Raw genomic sequence first — 15,227 nt, 5'->3', positions numbered from 1 at the left:
AGGCCGGCGGCTTGATTGCCCGAGGCGCAATAAAAAGCGCGCGCGCAAGCCTTTTGAGAGAGACGCGAAGGACGGCAGATGTTTGAAAAAGTTGGCAGATGCATCAGAGAGCGAGCCAATCACGCAACGCCCCCACAAGAGAGATGAGCTTGACTCCACCACGCAGCTTTGACTCCACCACGCAGCTTTGACTCCACCACGCAGCTTCGACTCGCTGCTACGCGGGAACCAGTTTGCGGTGGCATCGGTGGCCGTCGAGGTCCAGGCCGACGTCCCGTGCGGGATCAAGCCCCAGCCAGCGTCCAGCTGAACCTTCCTCTCCCTCCAGCCATCCACCTCCTGCCATTCCTGTCATCATCCCCCGTGTAAGTGTGCTTGTAGTCTGTCTTTTGTCTCGTCCCTGGGTTTAAGTAAGACTGCAGTAGTTAAGCTAAAAATTGCACTGTGTCCTTCTGGTCCGTCCCTCTTTGTCTTTATTTTCGTATCCTTCCTTCTCCTTGGTTACTTTTGACTTGTACATAATTAGTTAGTAATAAATTATATTTGTTCCTGCTTACTCTGCCTTCTTTCCTTTACATTGACTTCCGTTTTCCGGTCCGGTCGTGAGAGGACGCTGGCGTCGTTTGCTCGCCGCTTCTCTGACTGGACCATTGTCCGTGTCTTGCTTTCCTGGTGGTCGTGGCGGATTTATGGCCATTGAGTCTTCCTCTGCGCGGTCCCGGCTCTGCTCTGCTGCTCCGGGCTTCACCTGCTCGGCTCCATCGCTGTTTCCTCGGGCCCACTCCCGTTGGTTGTGTCGATTGTTTCGCCTCCTCACCCTTGGCCGCGTGCTCGCTTTGCCTTCGCTCCTGCTGGCATGGCTCTGCGGTACTCTGCCGCAAGGCTTCTCCTGCTTAAAACCCGCTCCACCCCATCATGCATCTCTGCAATCAGATCGAATGGACTCCTGCGTCGACCCAGGTACATTCACCGTGGCTCCGGTCGTAAGTTTGTTTATTTACAATCAGGTCACTCCATCCCCATCCTCTGGTCGGCTCAGCGCACTCCCACTCATCGTCCCAACACACCTGGTCACAACAACGCACAAAATCGCACCTCCTGTCTGCGAACCCTGGCCAAATCACCTGGATTCATACCCGCCGTACAAAACAACATCAAGCTCACCCTGTTCAATACCCGGTCCCTCAACAACAAATGCCTCATCCTGAACGACTACATCCTGGAAAATAAACTGGACTTTCTCTGTCTCACTGAGACCTGGCAACAACCACTGGACTACTACACGCTCAACCTCACCACACCCAATGGTTATTCTTACATCAATAAACCACGCTCGGAGGGCCGAGGTGGTGGAATTGCCGTTATTCACCGACAAGACATCAAGACCAACCTCATCTCCATCTCATCTGCTCCATCATTTGAACACCTGGCTTTTAAACTCTCTGGTCACACACAGTCAGTCATGGCTGTTGTCTACCGCCCTCCCAAACCACACCCATCATTCCTGTCTGACTTCTCCTACTTTCTGACCCAGCTATGTTCCCTCTCCCCCTCAATCCTCCTCCTTGGTGATTTCAATATCCACATGGACTCCACTGACTCCACGCTAACCACTGACTTCACTGATTTACTCACCTGCTTTAACCTCACTCAACATGTCAACTTTCCTACCCATAACCGTGGTCACATTTTGGACCTTGTCTGCTCTACTGGACTAATTTTGCACCATCTCTCTGGCTCCGACCTCACTCTCTCTGACCACCTAGCCATCACTCTGACCATCAACATCCCCACCCCAGCACCAAGGCATTATCGCACTATCAACTTCCGTAAGCTAAACGCTTTTTCACCTGCCTCATTCTCATCAACCCTCTCTGAAAAAATGTCCACTTCTCCCTTCGTTGACCTCCACACCCCTTCTGACCTCACTGACTACTACAACCACACTCTCTCTTCCTGCCTTGACCAAATTGCGCCTATAAAAACCAAAACAGTTTCTTTCACCCATTCTGCTCCCTGGTTTACCCCTGAGCTCCGCCTAATGAAAACTCGTGCTCGCCAACTTGAAAGACTCCGCAATAAAACAGGTCTCACAGTTCACTCCCAGGCCTACAAGGACCACATACAACACTATAAAGATGCCCTCTCCCGCGCCCGCTCCGCCTACTACTCTCAAATTATCCACTCTGGCTCCGGAAACCCAAAAGCACTCTTCTCTACAATAAACAAACTCCTCAGCCCCCTGAACACCACCACCCAGTCATTCAAAATAGACAACTGCATCTCCTTCCTTTCATTCTTCCAACGCAAAATTGAAAACATCTACAACAGCTTGACCACCGCCGCACCCGCTCCCCCTCAAACCACCTGCCCCCCCTTATCCTGCCATCCCCTGTCTCAATTCTCCCCAGTCTCCCCTACTGACCTCTCTGAACTCCTCATCGGAATGAAAACTGCCACCTGCACTCTTGACCCCATCCCCTCCAGCTTTGTCAAGGCCTCACTTCCTGCTCTTTCTCCACTTATCATTGCAACAATAAACTCCTCCCTGTCTACAGGCATCGTCCCACCATCCCTCAAAATTGCTGCTGTTACCCCCATTCTGAAAAAACCTGGACTAAACCCTGACACCCTAAATAACTTCAGACCCATCTCCAACCTACCCTTTCTGTCAAAGGTTTTGGAACGCGCTGTAGCCACTCAACTCAAGCATCACCTCTCTGCCAATAACCTGTATGAAACATTCCAATCCGGATTCCGGTCCAACCACAGTACTGAAACTGCTCTCCTCAAAATCACCAACGACCTTCTCCTCTCCTCTGATGCTGGCAACCTCAACATTCTCATCCTCCTCGACCTCAGCGCTGCCTTTGACACCATCGATCACACCATCCTCCTCACCCGACTTGAAACCACCTTTAACATTACCGGCACTGCCCTCTCTTGGATTAAATCATACCTCTCTGACAGACGTCAGTTCATCTCCATCAATAACTGCAAATCCCCCACTGCTCCCCTCCCCCAAGGTGTCCCCCAAGGTTCAGTTCTTGGCCCCCTCCTCTTTATCCTTTACCTGTCCCCCCTCGGTCACTTAATCCGCCGTCATGGTCTCCAATTCCACTGCTTCGCCGATGACATCCAGCTTTTCATCTCCACCAAGTCCATCTCCACCGCCACCCACTCTATCCTGACAAACTGCATCACTGAAATAAAATCCTGGCTTCAAATCAACTTCCTCAAACTTAACTGTGATAAATCTGAAATAATCATCATTGGCCCAAAAACGCTCACCAAGTCCACCCATAACTTTGCCCTCAACATCGACGGTTTCCCAGTGTCCACCTCCCCTCACATCCGGAATCTTGGCATCATCTTTGACCAAACCCTCTCCTTCGACAAATACACTAAACAGATCACAAAGACAGCCTTCTTCCACCTGAAAAACATCGCCCGTCTCCGTCCATCCCTCTCCTCTGTGGCTGCAGAAACCCTCATCCACGCCTTCATCACTTCCCGTCTGGACTACTGCAATAGCCTCCTTTATGGTTCACCCTCAACAATCACCAATAAACTCCAATACATTCAGAACTCCGCTGCCCGTCTACTCACCCATTCCCGGACCCGTGACCACATCACCCCCGTCCTTTACAAGCTTCACTGGCTCCCCATCTCCCAGAGAATCCAGTACAAAATCCTCCTCTTGACCTACAAAGCCCTCCATAACCTGGCCCCATCCTACCTGGCTGACCTCCTCTCCAGACACACTCCCACCCGCAACCTCCGCTCTGCTGGTACCAACCTCCTGACCCCCCCCCATCCGGACCAAGTTTAGATCCTGGGGGGACAGGGCCTTCTCCATCGCTGCTCCCACCCTCTGGAACTCGCTACCTCACACCATCAGAGACTCCTCCTCACTCACCACATTCAAAACATCACTCAAGACCCACCTGTTCAACACTGCATTCAACATTTAACCCACAGCATCTAACCCCTGACTATCTCCTCTCCTTCTCCCTCCTTTGTGCTTTGAATATTTCCCTATTGATTCTTCTTTTTTTGCAATTGTCTTTATGTTTTGCTATGCGTTATGTTTTGCACTCTGTCAAAGCGTCTTTGGGCTTCCTGAAAAGCGCTATATAAAATAAATGCATTATTATTATTATTATTACATCCGTTTCGTCCTTGTCTTTTCCCAATTGAATACCTGTGGCACGATTTGGCCAACGTTTCGGAATCGGGTTAGTGAATGCTAATGACTCGAACTTCGGGTTGCTAAAAACCGCTCGGCAACTAGACCATCTAAAACCGGGGTTCGAGCGGGAGTCCCTCCCTTGCTTCACGGTCAGGAGTGGCACTCAGGTCCTTGGGACTTTTTGTAGACCAAATACCCTGGCTGCTCCCGACCGGAAGGAGCGTTGGGACCCCCAGGACTCACGTCGGTCAGTTGCGGACAAGGGGATTAATCCCCCCTTCTTAAGGGGGAAAGGCCGAAGTAGAGATCCGTAACAATATATATATATATATATATATATATATATATATATATATATATATATATATATATATATATATATATATATATTCGCCTCCTCTGTCCACTCAAATCTCTCATCCTTTCTGTTGAAGGTTTTGTACATTTCATCTCCGAGGGTCTTCACTGTTTGGTTTAATATCAATTACTAGTTTGACGGACAGCTGGGTCTGGTTTCAAGAAATTAGTGCACCCACTCCATACAGGAGCGGCAGGAAGGGTTATGTTATTATCTTCTCTGGGGTACCGTATATAGATTACAATAGATCTAGGCTCAGGAATCAAGGAAATTGGAGGTGCATTCAGTTACCGATCATTTTCCTCCCTCTCATTCTCGCTGTGGTAATAAAGCTTTTGTTAATAAAAATCTGGACATAGACATTCAATGTATGGGACTTTAGACCATTTGGACTAACTCCATGGTCAGTGCAAGGGTATTAAACGCCCAAGGCGAACCTTCAGCTTTGCGCCCCGACTCCCCTTTGCCCTCCTCCCCCACCACAATTAACTTTCAAAAATAAATATTTTGCATCTACAGTCACATGAAAAAGTAAGTGCACCCCATGTAAAGTTTTGACTTTTTCAACATATTTCAACATACAGCTATTTGATCTTCATTTCAACAATATTGATAGATAAAGGTGGTATAATATAACAAATATCATGAAACATTTACATTTTGTAGTCCATTGTATAATTTACATAAACATAAATGCAAATTTCGCATGTGGAAAAAGTAAGTACACTCCTACATTTATCACTACTTCAAATACCTAAAATTAGAATCAGGTGCACCAGCTCACGTGCAAATGATTAGAACATCGTTAGAGAGGATCTTGGAGGAACCTGTCTTATTTAAACCTCATACATTTAGATTGGTTTGCTCTTTGTTGTTGAAGTATGCGGCGTCACCATGCCTAGATCAAAAGAGCTCTTTGAAGCCTTAGATGCCTACGAGTCTTGGAAGGGATTTAAAAAGATCTCCAAACAACTTGAAATCAATCATTCGCCTGCCCGGAAGATCATTTACAAGTGGAGAAGATTCCAAACAACTGCCAACTTGTTCAGGCCAGACCGCCCCAGCAACTTCAGCCCGAGAGCAGGCCGCAAGATGATGAAAGAAGTCTCTAAGAACCCCTAGAATGTCATTACGGGACCTCCAGGTAGCTCATGCCACTGTTGATGTCAAAGTGCACGAGTGTACCATTAGAAAGAGGCTGCACAAATTTGATCTACATGGGGGGGTGCCAGGAGGAAACCTTTGCTGTCCAGAAAGAACATCAGGGTAAGACTAAAGTTTGCCAATGAACACCTCGTCAAAGACCAGCACTTCTGGAACAATGTGCTCTGGACAGATGAGTCAAAGGTCGAGCTATTTGGCCACAGTACCAGAAGACATGTTTGGCGAAAACCAAAGACAGCATTTGACCACAAGAACCTGATACCAACTGTAAAGCATGGTGGTGGAAATATTGTGGTTTGGGGCAGCTTTGCTGCATCAGGGCCTGGGCAGCTCACCATCATATAATCCACCATGATTTCTTCATTGTACCAGAGGGTGCTTGAGGATTATGTGAGGCCATCTGTCGGAAGTTGAAGCTCAACCGAAGGTGGACCTTGCAACATGACAATGACCATAAACATACCAGTAAATCCACCAAGGAATGGCTGAAAAGAAAGAAATGGAGGGTTCTGGAATGGCCAAGTCAAAGCCCGGGTCTAAATCCCATCGAGATGTTGTGGGGGGATTTGAAACAAGCTGTGCATGCAAAGAAACCCCTCAAACATTGCACAGCTGAAAGAATTCTGCATAGAGGAGTGGGAAAAAATTTCTCCCAGTCGATGTCAGAGACTGGTAGACAGTTATAAGAAACGCCGACTTGAGGTTGTTTCTGCCAAAGGGGGCAATACCACCTATTAAAGCCAAGGGTGTACTTACTTTTTCCACATGCGAAATTTGCATTTATGTTTATTTAAATTATACAATGGAATACAAAATGTAAATGTTTCATGATATTTGTTATATTATATCACCTTTATCTATCAATATTGTTGAAATGAAGTTCAAATAGCTGTATGTTGAAATATGTTGAAAAAGTCAAAACTTTACATGGGGTGTACTTACTTTTTCACGGGACTGTACACCGGTACGCCAATAACCAGTGTATTTTCCCCTGTGTGAGAGTGAGTGTGAAGGTGCCAAGGCAGGGTTATTATCAGGTAAGAATTGATAAGCTGTATCTTTTGTCTATTCTCTGTGCCTTCTAAATAAAAGGCTGTACATTTGGTTACTTTCCAACCTGTTCGGTACGTCCTTTCTCCATTGGCCGAGCATCATCCGAGACCGAATTTGGCTCGATTCAGGTCCATAAATCTCGTGAGGTAACACCGCTTTCCACACCGTGCAAATCCGCTCGGCACGCAATTGAATAAGGTGTGTGAAAGCGAGAATTCGACCGCCGTCTTCGGTCACGTGTGCACCTTGACGTGTGCACCTTGAAGGTATTCGTGATTTTCCGGTATTAACCGAGGAGAATCATGCAACAAAATTGTTGTCAAGGAGTGGGATTTTTGAACCACCGCAACAATATATGTGTGTGTGTGTGTGTGTATGTATATATATATATATATATATATATATATATATATATATATATATATATATATAGTGTTGCGGATATGAGGACTGTTTTTTTTGATTGTGTGCTTTATTGTTATTATTATTGGTTATTCTGCGCCTCCTGCCTCCGGAGCTGTGTAAAGGTCAAAAGGGCGTCCCATAATTAGTGCACAAGCATACACGTCAGCCAACCATAGAATACCCCTGTTCGATAGTTATATCTTATTCTGTATTTTAGGGTAAGGCTGTGTCTCCCATTAATAGAAGTACTCCATTGCACCAAGTGAAAGAGATAGATTCCCTTCATTCCCATTCCCAAAACCTCCATTCCCCCTTTTCGTCAATTGCCAACTGCATTTTGGGCGGTTTTCCCTTCATCCGCCATTGACCACGAGGCAGGGTTGGGGAAGAAAGGCGGGTCCCCACCTCGTCATAGAGGGGAGGAGTGAACCAGCCCTTGCCGACCAACCCAGAACGAGGGGTTGGCTTTAGAGGGCGGAGAGAGAACGTTTTGGGGAGGTTCGCAAAGGGTCAAGGGTGGGGCTTATATAACCCGAGGCAGAGGCCCCCGGAGAGAGTCGAGGAGGGAGGAGATCAGAAGACAGAAAGGCCTTGAGTTGGACTAAGCAAGAGAGGAAGTTGTTGGACTGGGTGGGACTAAGAAAGAGAGAGAAAGAGTCCTGAAGCTTGTGAGGGAAGGAGAGAGAACCCGTCACACCAACCCCCCACCAGCCGCGTTGGCTCCACCAAGCGTTCACCTCCACCAAGGCTCCACCAAGCTCCGCGTTGGCTCCACCAAGCGTTCACCTCCATCAAGGCTCCACCAAGCTCCGCGTTGGCTCCACCAAGCATTCACCTCCACCAAAGCTCCACCAAGCTCCGCATTGGCTCCACCAAGCGTTCACCTCCAGCCATCCACCTCCTGCGATTCCTGTCATCATTCCCCGCGTGAGTCTCTCTTTTGTTTGTTCTGTCCTGGGTTAATTAAGACTGTAGGTAAGCTAGTATTTTCACTGTGTCACCTGCGTCTTATGTGCTGTAAATAAACGTGACTGCTTTCTTTTTGCTTATGTGTGTAAATCGTAAATAAATTTAGTAGTATTTCCAAACCTTTCTTTGCCTTCGTCTTCCTCTTTGCATTCGTCGTTTTAGTCTTTTCCCTCATTGAGCAGCCGCGGTGCGATCCGGCCAACGTTTGGGTGGAATCGGGTTCTAATCGGGGAATAACTGTTCGGTCGCGGTAATACCAACCGCTCGGTAAAATAACATCTTAACCGCGTCCGCAACAATTGGTGTCTGGGCGTGGGATACGGACCCGAAGCGCGCTTAACGCGCTCAAAATTACAAACCACTGGAAATTTGTGTTGTTTTACAAAAACCCGAATTTTGAAATCGCGCCACGGCTGGTCAAGGCGATCGGATGCCGGTGGGTGAGCTAGAGGAGGGGTTAGGAGTAACCCAAGATCAAATGGAGGGGAGCAATGAGGAGGCGGTTGAGGGAGTATCAGACGCACAAAATGGCGTCCTCACGCACGTGGTTGTAGCGGCACCAAATTTTGCCGCGCCCGTGACCGTAGCAGCATCAAATTGCGCTGCGCACGTGGTCGCAGCAGCCGAGCCAGAGATGCCAGAGTACATGCGAGTCTTTATGATTCAAATGATGGCAAAAATGGATGCTCAGGGTGAGCGAATGGGACAAATGGGGAATCGGATGGATGCTCAGAGTGAGCAAATGGGGGCAATGAGGGACGAAGCAAGGGCTTGACAGCAAGGGCTTGACAAGGGCTGAGGACAAGGGGAGGGACAAGGGTAAGCGATTGGGGGGCGAAATGGGGGGCAAAATGGGGGAAATGGGGGACAAAATGGGAGAAATGGGGGAACGGCTAGAAGCTAAATTTGAGAGGCTAGGAAGCAAAATGGAGCGAATCGGCAAAATTGCGAACAGAATGGGTGACCGCATGCAAGGATGTAGGGAGACCATGGATCGCATGGTGGGCGAGAGGGTCCCAGGGGTGCACGAGGAGGTAACGCAGGTCGAGAAGCGCTGGTTGAGCGAAGCGGAGGAAAGCGCGGGTACAATGACCGGGGTAGAAATCGCGACACGGGGTTTGGAAATGCCGGCGACCGATGAGGTAGAGGGAATTTTATTAAAGCCAACGGTCGTCGAGGTGAGTAAAGAAAAAGTGGAAGTGGGCATTGAAATTGAAGAGACCGGGGACTTAGAAAACCACTCGCGGCGGGAGGAAGAAATGGAATATGTGCAAAGTCCCTGCTCAAATCATGATGATGTACTCGCTAATCCAAATGGAAGTTTGCAGGTTTTGGTGCAGGGAGGAAGAAGAACCCCGAAGGTGAGACGTGCTGTGTATTGTGCGGGGAGATTTTGTAAGAGGATGTTTGGCGACAAAAGAATTTTCGCACGCTTGGGATCGAGGAGGCATCCGGGCGTTGGTGAAGGGTCCCGTGTGAGTGGAAATGGCACGCGTGGGAGGAAAAAGTGTGCGTCGGCGAGTGGGTGTGTTATAAAGTGTGGGAGTGAAACCGAGTGCGAGCGAGAATGCACGTCGGGGTGTACGGAGTGTACGTGCGAGGGTGAGAGTGACACGAGGAGTGAGTTGGTGGTGGAGCGGGTGCGAGAATGCACGCTTGGAATGGTTGAGGGTGTGCGAGGAAGCACACCTGAGTTGGTCATGGCGCGAGTGTGGGAGAGCCCATCTGAGCGCGTTAGTGGGTGGATGCCAGAGTGCACGCCCATGGTGAGTGTTACGGAGGACGTAACGGAGGAGAGGTGTGGACCGAGGTGTGCGCAAGAGTGTGCGCGAGAGGTGTGGTGTGTAACAGGGAGAGCGTTGGTGGAATGTACGGACGGCGTTGGAACGCCGGGTTTTGTGAGGCTGAAAGGGGTAGCGTATGCGTGTGAGCATGCAGGTGAAGCATCGACGGTAACCGGGTTAGCGGTTAGGGCGACGGATAGCCGATGCGAGCACTCGGGGCGCGGTGTGCTTTGTTGGGTGCGAGGCCCGGCGCGGATCGATGCTGCGTCGCTTCTCTTCGAAGCGTCGTTGCCGATTCGGGCTTGGCCCCGCCCCGCACGGTCGAGTCCGGGCCTTGTCGGGCCAGGCGACCGGTCCGGTTCAAGGGCGAGTGGGAGGAAGCGGAACGGTGCCCCCTCGTGGGGACGGGGTTCCGACCGAGGGAGATTGAGCCATCGGGCCCGGGACCGCAAGGTGCCGCGCCGAGATGGTGCGTGGAATCTCGGCCCAACCAAACCACCTCCCTTGAACCGAAAGCCGGACGGATTCAACCTGCAGGCGACCAAACCACCCGAATTCATTGCTCGGCTGTACAAAGCCGAGTTTAATGATGTCATGACGCACCGAGGCTAGGATATAGTGGACTGTAATGATGATGATACTGATAGTGTTTTTGGATTCGAAATTTTGGGATAGAAAATTTTTGATTGTTGGATTTGGACGAGCAAAATTGGTAGTGGGACCTCCCCGATGTGGAGGGTTGGCAACTCTGTCATCCCTCACAGCGGGGGGGCAAAGGAGCACTAGCTTATGGGGTGTATGGCAGTGAAAACTAGCCCGGGTGGGTTAGGATATTGTGTGTAGGGCCCTAGAAGATGACATTAGGCAACGTTAAGATTAGTTAGTGACAAGGATACCTGTAGTGGGGACGCAGGTAGATTAGTGGATGATAATGACGTGGTATGTGCTTAGTTTAAAGGGAAGACGGGGAGCACTAAGTTAGCAGGGTAACAGGTAGCTGAGATGATGCCGTGTGTTTGAGGATTGAACAGGTGTGATTGCACAGGTGTGCAACTGAACAGGTGAATGGAGCAGTGTATGAGTAAGTGATAGTAATGGGTATTGTGCTGACCAAATGGTCCAGGAAGAGAAGGAGGGTGCAGGTGGCACCAGGTGTGATTGCACAGGTGTGCAACAACAGGTGAATGAGGAACAGGTGTAGGGAATAAATGGAGTGTGGAATAGATGGAGTATTGGAATGGATGGTCGTGGAGTGAGTATGGTGGAAACAATGGAGTGGAGTGGATGGTGCGAAGGTGTGAATGGGGGAAGAGTGGACCCCCATCACGAATACCCGGGGCGGGTAGTGTAAGTGTTAGGTAGAGGGTATAGGTAAATTGTGGTTGGATATTGGCATCTGTGGTGCGGGTGGAAGAATGGTGATTGGATGGGTGCATTAGTGTTGTGGAAATGGCTGGGCGTGTAGCCTGTTAGTGTGTGTAGTTGGTTTGGGCACTCCACCACTGTGAGGATGTCGGCCAGGTGAGGCCGCAGGTGGGCTCTGGGAGCCGGTAGTTGTGGATGGGGCCCGAGGATCCGGAGGACGGACCCGGGTAGCCCAGTGCCAGAGGGCACCAAGGGGTGACAGAGCCAGGAGGGGCCTTCCCCAGTTAGATAGGTTAGGGTGAGGAGCAGGTAAGCTCGGGAGGCAACTGCAGTGGTGGAGGTGTGCAGGTGGGTAGACCTGCTGGGAGAGCTACACGTCACAGCCCAGAAATTGTGCAAGGGCACCGGGAGATGAATCGGGGGAGTGAGACCCCAAATTGAGAAGCACCACAGTTTGGTCAATGGGAATTGGTTTTTAGAACCCATAGTGTAAGTTGGCGAATGGATTGGCAGGGAGAGACCCCGGGTAGTGTAAAGTGTGTTAATGTCATTTAGAGGATAGTTAGGATTGGAGTCTCCTCACACCATCTACATCCACTCACCTGAGGTGACAGGTACTCCACACCATGCCAGGTTGTTGTATTATTTTTGATGCAAATGTTTGGATTGTGAGACGCATCATGACGTGGGTGTGACATTGTGCTTTGTTGTTCCATCTCTTCCTCCTTATGAGGATTGATGACGAATTGGGTGATGGCAAATTTTGGATAGTGGGGGAGTGAAGACGAATTTGGTATAAGGGAAATAAGGGGAAGACGTGACGGTAGCGACGGATTGGTAATGTGTAGATTTTTGTACATATGGGGTAAGGGCAAGGGTAGTGTAGGTGACAGGGGGGTGACGTACGGTATGGACGAGCTTTCTCACTTCGCTCTCCGTACGCATTTCGCCTTGCATTGCCTTATTGATGTGTACCCTTGTGACCTTACCCCTCGCTCATTTGTCTCTTTTGTCTCCCACATGACCTGTGCGCCATTGGGCGCCGAGGGGAGCGTGCATGAGGCGGCCATTGTGCGCCCGGCACTCTCAGAACCAGCTGTCTGCATCGATGCACCACATTATGGACCACATGTCTGTGGCCGAGCACCACTTATGGACCCCATGGGTTGGGGCATGGCCCCTCTGCTGGAACCGGCCATGAGGGCCCGAAATCTTGCTGGCGGACCTTGGCCACAGGGCACCGATGCCCCACAGGTGAACCACACGTAGTCGGCCCTGTGGGCCATAAATAAAGAAAATAAAATGGACACGTTGGGCACACTTTATTGCAAATAGGCCGCCAGTAAGAAAATGAGAGAGAATGACAACAACTGGAAGACATAATAATAGCCAGCAGAGGGAGCCGAAGAGCAAGAGGTCACCTGCAGGGTTAGGGGTTGTTGGTTTTATTTTCTTGAACAATGGTGACTGCACCGATTGGTGCTTGGGTGTGTATTGGTGCGTTTTTGGGTGCTTTAATGGTGCATTGATGCAGAGCAGACTGTCTCCCCCCCAGAAAGAACAATTACAGGTCCTGGGTTAGTCTTGTAAATAAAAGCAGAGTCATTGTAAATAATGCTCCCCACCGTCAATGTATAGTTTGAAGACCATTCCGCAATTCGGTTAACTGTGGGCGTAAGTCTGTTAGGCAGGGTGCAATGGAGCAGCGGGACACATTTATTTATGTTTTAAAAACTGTCGCACTCAGGGTCAGGTTAAAAGTAGAGGGAACTACACCTATGTGTCACACTAAATAAAGGTTGTAGGCCCGGGCCGTGCCTAAGAGGAGGAGGGTGCAGTGTTGCGGATATGAGGACTGTTTTTTTTGATTGTGTGCTTTATTCTTATTATTATTGGTTATTCTGCGCCTCCTGCCTCCGGAGCTGTGTAAAGGTCAAAAGGGCGTCCCATAATTAGTCCACAAGCATACACGTCAGCCAATCATCGAATACCCCTGTTCGATAGTTAAATCTTATTCTGTGTTTTAGGGTAAGGCTGTGTCTCCCATTAATAGAAGTACTCTATTGCACCAAGTGAAAGAGATAGATTCCCTTCATTCCCATTCCCAAAACCTCCATTCCCCCTTTTCGTCAATTGCCAACTGCATTTTGGGTGGTTTTCCCTTCATCCGCCATTGACCACGAGGCAGGGTTGGGGAAGAAAGGCGGGTCCCCACCTCGTCATAGAGGGGAGGAGTGAACCAGCCCTTGCCGACCAACCCAGAATGAGGGGTTGGCTTTAGAGGGCGGAGAGAGAACGTTTTGGGGAGGTTCGCAAAGGGTCAAGGGTGGGGCTTATATAACCTGAGGCAGAGGCCCCCGGAGAGAGTCGAGGAGGGAGGAGATCAGAAGACAGAAAGGCCTTGAGTTGGACTAAGCAAGAGAGGAAGTTGTTGGACGAGGTGGGACTAAGAAAGAGAGAGAAAGAGTCCTGAGGCTTGTGAGGGAAGGAGAGAGAACCCGTCACACCAACCCCCCACCAGCCGCGTTGGTTCCACCAAGCGTTCACCTCCACCAAGGCTCCACCAAGCTCCGCGTTGGCTCCACCAAGCTCCGTGTTGGCTCCACCAAGCGTTCACCTCCACCAAGGCTCCACCAAGCTCCGCGTTGGCTCCACCAAGCATTCACCTCCACCAAAGCTCCACCAAGCTCCGCGTTGGCTCCACCAAGCGTTCACCTCCAGCCATCCACCTCCTGCGATTCCTGTCATCATTCCCCGCGTGAGTCTGTCTTTTGTTTGTTCTGTCCTGGGTTAATTAAGACCGTAGGTAAGCTAGTATTTTCACTGTGTCACCTGCGTCTTATGTGCTGTAAATAAACGTGACTGCTTTCTTTTTGCTTATGTGTGTAAATAGTAAATAAATTTAGTAGTATTTCCAAACCTTTCTTTGCCTTCGTCTTCCTCTTTGCATTCGTCGTTTTAGTCTTTTCCCTCATTGAGCAGCCGCGGTGCGATCCGGCCAACGTTTGGGTGGAATCGGGTTCTAATCGGGGAATAACTGTTCGGTCGCGGTAATACCAACCGCTCGGTAAAATAACATCTTAACCGCGTCCGCAACAATATATATATATATATATATATATATATATACAGTATATATATATATATATATATATATATATATATATATATATATATATATATATATATATATATATATATATATATATATATATATATATATATATATATATATATATATATATATACATACATACATACATATATATAAATACATATACACACATACATATACACACATACATATACACACATACATATGCACACATACATATACACACATACATGTATGAATATATATATATATATATTTTAATTTAAATAACAGGAAGGAGACATAGTCAAAGGTTTTCGTCTTGCAGGTCATTAGGACACACGCAAGAATACCGGAAATGCAGATGTGAAAGGAAACAATTTATTTGTTCAGACAAATGGGGATTGGCTCTTTGGACTGTTACTGACACAAACATACACATCATCGCGGCAAGACACAGAGCAAGCCCGAGACCTCCCACTAAAATACATGTTGGGTCTTTAAAGTATATCGGAACATAAGCAGGTGCTAGCAAACAGGATTAACACAATCTCTGAGAGGTCAGTATACTCTCCGTCTATGATGCAATGCAAAGCCAGGAAAGCACAATGAACCCATCTGGCCTTACATCCCCAAAAAAAAATTGGTGAATCTCTTGGATTTTTGTGTGGGTCAAGAAAAAAAGGCTGTGGAGATGTTATAAAATTATTCAATGCCAAAACCAGACTCAGTGGCGTAATGGTTGGAGCATCTGCTCTGAGTTTGGAAGGTCGGCAGTTCGAACACTGGCTGAGTCATACCAAAGACTTAAAAAATGGTACTTGCTCGTTACTTGCTAGACTC

The 15,227-nt window shown here is 48.7% G+C and overlaps 1 protein-coding gene across 1 annotated transcript in view; it reads right to left on the bottom strand.

The window, feature by feature from the left end:
* LTBP1 (latent transforming growth factor beta binding protein 1) overlaps positions 1-15,227 on the bottom strand; it is a 343,539-nt gene that overhangs the window by 306,074 nt on the left and 22,238 nt on the right. The window lies entirely within an intron of this gene.

The sequence above is a fragment of the Myxine glutinosa genome, chromosome 9 (genome assembly GCF_964187855.1).
Source record: "Myxine glutinosa chromosome 9, kmMyxGlut1.1, whole genome shotgun sequence".
In the NCBI taxonomy this organism is placed as follows: Eukaryota; Metazoa; Chordata; class Myxini; order Myxiniformes; family Myxinidae; genus Myxine; species Myxine glutinosa.
This window is presented reverse-complemented; position numbering and strand designations above follow the sequence as displayed.